This window comes from Drosophila albomicans, chromosome 3 (assembly GCF_009650485.2).
Source record: "Drosophila albomicans strain 15112-1751.03 chromosome 3, ASM965048v2, whole genome shotgun sequence".
NCBI lineage: Eukaryota > Metazoa > Arthropoda > Insecta > Diptera > Drosophilidae > Drosophila > Drosophila albomicans.
In genome coordinates this window covers 8,637,533-8,642,885 of record NC_047629.2, presented here as the reverse complement: position 1 = coordinate 8,642,885, position 5,353 = coordinate 8,637,533, and the positions used below count along the sequence as shown (strand labels likewise).

General features: G+C 35.2%; 4 non-coding genes across 4 annotated transcripts; all 4 read right to left on the bottom strand.

Moving 5' to 3' along the window:
• Positions 1 to 2,036: 2,036 nt before the first annotated feature.
• Trnak-uuu (transfer RNA lysine (anticodon UUU)) lies at positions 2,037 to 2,109 on the bottom strand. The gene has a single exon. It is a non-coding gene; the product is annotated as a tRNA-Lys (tRNA).
• A 1,031-nt stretch (positions 2,110 to 3,140) lies between these two features.
• Positions 3,141 to 3,213, bottom strand: Trnak-uuu (transfer RNA lysine (anticodon UUU)). Its single transcript has one exon. It is a non-coding gene; the product is annotated as a tRNA-Lys (tRNA).
• A 401-nt stretch (positions 3,214 to 3,614) lies between these two features.
• On the bottom strand, positions 3,615 to 3,687 carry Trnak-uuu (transfer RNA lysine (anticodon UUU)). The gene has a single exon. It is a non-coding gene; the product is annotated as a tRNA-Lys (tRNA).
• A 1,132-nt stretch (positions 3,688 to 4,819) lies between these two features.
• On the bottom strand, positions 4,820 to 4,892 carry Trnak-uuu (transfer RNA lysine (anticodon UUU)). The gene has a single exon. It is a non-coding gene; the product is annotated as a tRNA-Lys (tRNA).
• Between the last annotated feature and the right edge of the window lie 461 nt (positions 4,893 to 5,353).

Here is a 5,353-nt window from a genome sequence, read left to right as displayed (position 1 = left end):
TGTTATTTGATCACTGACCACTGAGTACAAATTTTATGTTTGGATTGTCCCTGTTGTTCTTTTCCTGTGGATTGCGCATTGGGCACATTTCACAATTCACAGAGATTGCGTTGGGACACGAGCAGAGAAAGACACGAACAGATGAAAGCATGTATCCGTGTGTCGCTCTTTAAATATACATATCCAATTTGCTTTTCTCTGTTTTACAAATTGAAATAAAATATTGCGAAATGCATATACAATTGGTAGTGTCTATTTTACGTTTGTAAAGTTTCATTCACTTCAATTTTTAAATGGCTAGCAGCCTGTTACAAAACTCACAGTTATTCATATGAAAATGATAGTTTTTTCAGAAATTCTTTTGAAAGACTTTCTGGTTGTACTCTTTTGTTGATTTTGAATGTAGTACTATATCAATATACCAATTATAGCTTATATTTTAGTATTTTTTGCTAAATATTAGTTCGGTAAATATTTTGCTTTTATTCAAAATGTCGAGGGTGCTCGACAGTGAGATCTTAATTTTTTTTTGCTATTTTTCTTGATAGCAGAACAGAAAAATAACTTTATATATAGATATTACTTCTCTAAACAATTGTAAATACGATGAATCGATAGTTTAAACACGCATTCGAAAGCCAGTTTGCATTGGCAGCACTATGCACTAAAAAATGATGGCAGCTCGTTGACAAACGAGCGTCAGTCTGTAACGAATTGGAAAAGAAAGAACAGAAGAGACTCGCTAAATTTAGTTTTTATTATAAATGTTTATAAAATAATTAATTGACTAAATGTCAATTCAAGTTTGTACCCATCGAAATATTATTATATATTATTAATTATATTAGTAATATGTATAGGTTAAAGATGTCCAAATAATTTTGTCTATTAAATTTATAGAAATTAATTATATATCTTTATGAGCTGTTGTTAATAGCAACATTGTGTGTATTCGCTTAGTTGCGCTCTCGGTTTGTTTGAAGAGGAATCTTCATTGACAAATCATATCGTAATTCAGATGAGATGTTTGTCACAATTCTTGTAAAAAAATAGGCAATAGCAATAGGAAACAGCGTGCAACTTGGGACAAAATAAGGTAGACAAGACCTTAATGTTATTTATAGCATATTCTTGTGCGCATCGACAAATTCATTGCGGACAACAAAGCACCTGCGTGCAGTTAGAAATGCTCACACACAAATTACTGAAATTCTCTGGGGTCAACTTGGAAGGAAGCTTGGACAGTCAATGTCCCGAGTTCAGGTTGATGTCCATGTCTGTATTTGCTTGTCCATCTCATTCCAAGGCTGCCTGCTGCTGTTGCTGTTGCTGTTACTGCTGCCATCAGCGTAATTATGCTGTCAACAAAAAGCACATCACGGTTGGACAACCGACTGTCGATGGTCCTCTCAGTTCACAGTCCGTACGTAGTAAATAGCAGACAGTCGAGCTGCTGCCTTTAAGGCAGCTCCTGCTCAAGTTATCATCAACTGCTTGTCCTTCTCTAGAGTTCTTGTACTTGGCATCGACGTGCAAAAGTATTTAACGCCATGCACGTCCTTGTTGTTGACTGCCTGCTTACTTGCTTCTTGCCTCTGCCTGCCTGTCTATCTATCTGCTTGACTGTCCCTTCATCTGTTCATTCACTTGTCTATCACTCCCAGTCGCCCTGGCACGCCTTGGATAAATATTTATTTAATGTTTATTGGCACGCACTTTACCAAGGCAGCGGCAGCCTGCTTAATTGTGCGTTAAGCATTTAACTTTCTTTTTTTATTCAATTTGCAGTTGACAAGTGGAAAGTGAAAATGTGTAAAGGTGAAATAATTATCCAGGTAAATCCGTGCTCCGTTGTGAGCTGTGTAAGTAATGCGAGTAACGTGAATGGCTGGCAAATTGCATACATTATTCATTCACATTATTCAGTTATTTACAAATGGATCATTTTAAAGAAGTCAAGAGATCTTAATAATTAAGTGTTTTCTTTTCTGAAATGAATGGCAAGTGTTTGGTCACCAAAAAAAAATTGCAAATCCCGCCCGAGCAGGGACTTGAACCCTGGACCCTTGGATTAAAAGTCCAATGCTCTACCGACTGAGCTACCCGGGCACGCAAACTCCTAAATTAAATACTGATTATAAATTATGGATATACTAATTTAATTTACATTTTAAACACTTTTATTCGAGAATCGCACATTTCTATCGCCCTTCCTTAAACGCGGCTCGCCCGATGAGTTTTTTCCTAAAATAGCTTACTTGAAGTCAATCCACTCACATTGAAAATATTACGAAAGGTGAAGATTTTTGATGTATTGCAATATTTATAGGCAATTGAAATGAGAACTTCTTAGAATCTTGATAAAGCCCAGTTCAACATTCCTATAATATGCAGCAAGCGATTCGCCTATAAACGCATATTTATACTTAGAAATCTCCACAATTGATTCTATCGGTCAAGTGTGGAATTGCGAGAGAGAAAGTGAAGAATTCATCTATAATAGCTGCAGTTTTATGCTGTGACAGCTGTTACCCTGCAGTCTTCGAAAAAATAAATCACAGGATGCGTTTCTTTTCACTCTGAAATGTTTATGGAAATAAATATTCTTTTTTGCTAGAGATTCAAAACAACTATTAAAATACATATAACTTTATTTTGTCGTCACCTTCCTTCACTCATACAACCAAACTGCATTTCAGATAGATATAATTACTTTTCTTCTTCAAGCATTTACAAAATACAGGAATCGCCCGAGCAGGGACTTGATTGAAAATCCAATGCTCTATATACTACTAATTTAAATTAATTGCCTAGCTAACTGAGAACACTGAATCTTAACGAAGCCCGATTCAACATTCCTATAATATGCAGCAAGTGACCCGCCTTCCACAATTGATTCTATCGGTCTAGTGGAATATATCCGTAACAACTGCAAGATTATGTTGTTATAACTGCAGATATACCCTGCGCGATTCTAATAAACAAATCCCAGTAGGATGCGTTATACAATTTTGGTTCACTTTGAAATATTTATGGAAAGAACGCGAAACAAAAAAGCTTATAAATCAATCCTATCTGCTATCTTTCACCAGTACAATCAAACTAAACTGCAATTCAAACATTTGCAAAAAGAAGATAATCGCCCGAGCAGGGACTTGAACCCTGGACCCTTGGATTAAAAGTCCAATGCTCTACCGACTGAGCTACCCGGGCACATACGACTGAAATATACGAATCTTGATTATAAATGCTAGATATACGTATATATACCTATTTTAATGCCCTTGCTTGAATAAACAATTAAAAAAGTAGGAGTCGAGTCAATAAAAGTCTGGCATTATTCGAAAAAAAAAAAGAAAAACCGAATATTTGGTATATTAATATACTATTATGTTAAATTTTACCGCATAGTCCAAAATATTCCAGATTGTGACTAAAAAAAGGACCAGTCTGCGGAAGTGTTTTTTTGTTATTTAAAATTATTTCTTAAGTAATTTCGCCGTAAAAATAAATCACAAGTTTTTTGAGTGAAGGTTGAGTGAAAAATTAACCAAAACTTTAGCTACCCATTTTCTTGGGAAGCATACAACAACAGCAGGACAACAAAAAGTAATCGCCCGAGCAGGGACTTGAACCCTGGACCCTTGGATTAAAAGTCCAATGCTCTACCGACTGAGCTACCCGGGCACATGAATTAGTCCTATACAATACTTGATTATATTTGTTGGATATATTGTTTTGCACCCATTGATATTACGCTATTTTAACGCTCCTGCTTTAATGAACAATTTTGAATGCAACAATAATAAAAATCCAGTATTATTCATAAAATATACCTAAAATATTGAAAAAACAAAAGTATACCGAAGCATATTTTTGGTATATTGATATATACAGTAGAATCCGGGTAACGACTCCGCTTATAGTGTACGTCCGGTTATTGCGATGAAAAGTCGATAGCTTGGTTGGTCTACAAACTTATATGAAAAGGCCTCCGCTTAGTACGTCTTCGCTTTTAACGACAAACCGCTTATACCGACGAAATTTTTCACAATTCAACCGGATATTGCGACGAAAAAAAAAAATACAACGAAATATAGCCAACAAATTTAAGTATCAAACGACGCTGTCAGAAATGTATGCATTTAACAGTGATCGGCACTCTTGCTTTTGTGCGTGGGAGCGACACGAAGGTTCTTACATTCTCACTACTATTAGTTTTAGCTTATGCTAAGGAACATGCAGGTATACGATTTATTATGGAAAAACCATGCTATTAAATTAAATTAATAATTTTTTTTGTTTTGCTTAAAAATTAATTTATTTTATCTTAAAATCCTATTACGAACATGGCAACCATAAAAAAATACAAAACAAACAAGTAAGAAAGCTACAGTCGAGTGTACGCGACTGTGAGATACCCGCTACCCATTTTGAATAAAATATCTCAAAATATACCAAATATACTGCAAAATACTAAAAATATACCAGATGGTATATGTGGTATATCGATGTAGTACCGCATTCAAAATATACTATAGACGGCAGATCAGATATGATTCGAAACCAAATTTTCAGGAATCACGCATATTTACACTTAAAAATTTCCACAAATGATTAAATCGGTCAAGTATGGGATTGCGAGAAAGACTGAAGAATTCATCTGCCACAGCTGCAGCTTTATGCTGCTACATCTGTAGATATACCCTGCGCGATACGTAAAAAACAAGTAACTGCGTAAAAAACAAGTATTGTCAACTTTTATGATAGATAGAATGATGAAGTTGGTTTCTTTTAAACATTTTCAAAATAAAGGAATCGCCCGAGCAGGGACTTGAACCCTGGACCCTTGGATTAAAAGTCCAATGCTCTACCGACTGAGCTACCCGGGCATTGAAATTAATCTATCTACAACTAATTAAAAACATAGGTAATTTAATTCCTTAAATCTTTAACTAGAGAGCACTTCATACTCTTCCATTCATACATGAGAATATCAAGATGTTGTGGGCGCATTCTTGAACTTTAAATCTTATACCTTAAATTCTGCAACAGCTTATTGCAATGCTTGTTTTTTTCTTGCGAACATTTTCATAAAAAAGCCAAGAAACGCTTGCTCAGTTCCTTTTTGTGCCAAACTCAGAGAAGGAATAAAGGAGGCATGCATCTGATGCGTTCAATGGCACACAAAAGAAAACAAGTTGCTTGCAATTTACAATTGAGTAGAGAGATTGTGTTCCTGACTATAAGACTGTTACATTTGGGCACTGCATTGTTTAGGACAGAATATATACCGAAGTTGATGCAGGTGGAATGAGAGTTTTTCTGTAACTAGTGTGCAGTCAATTTAAAA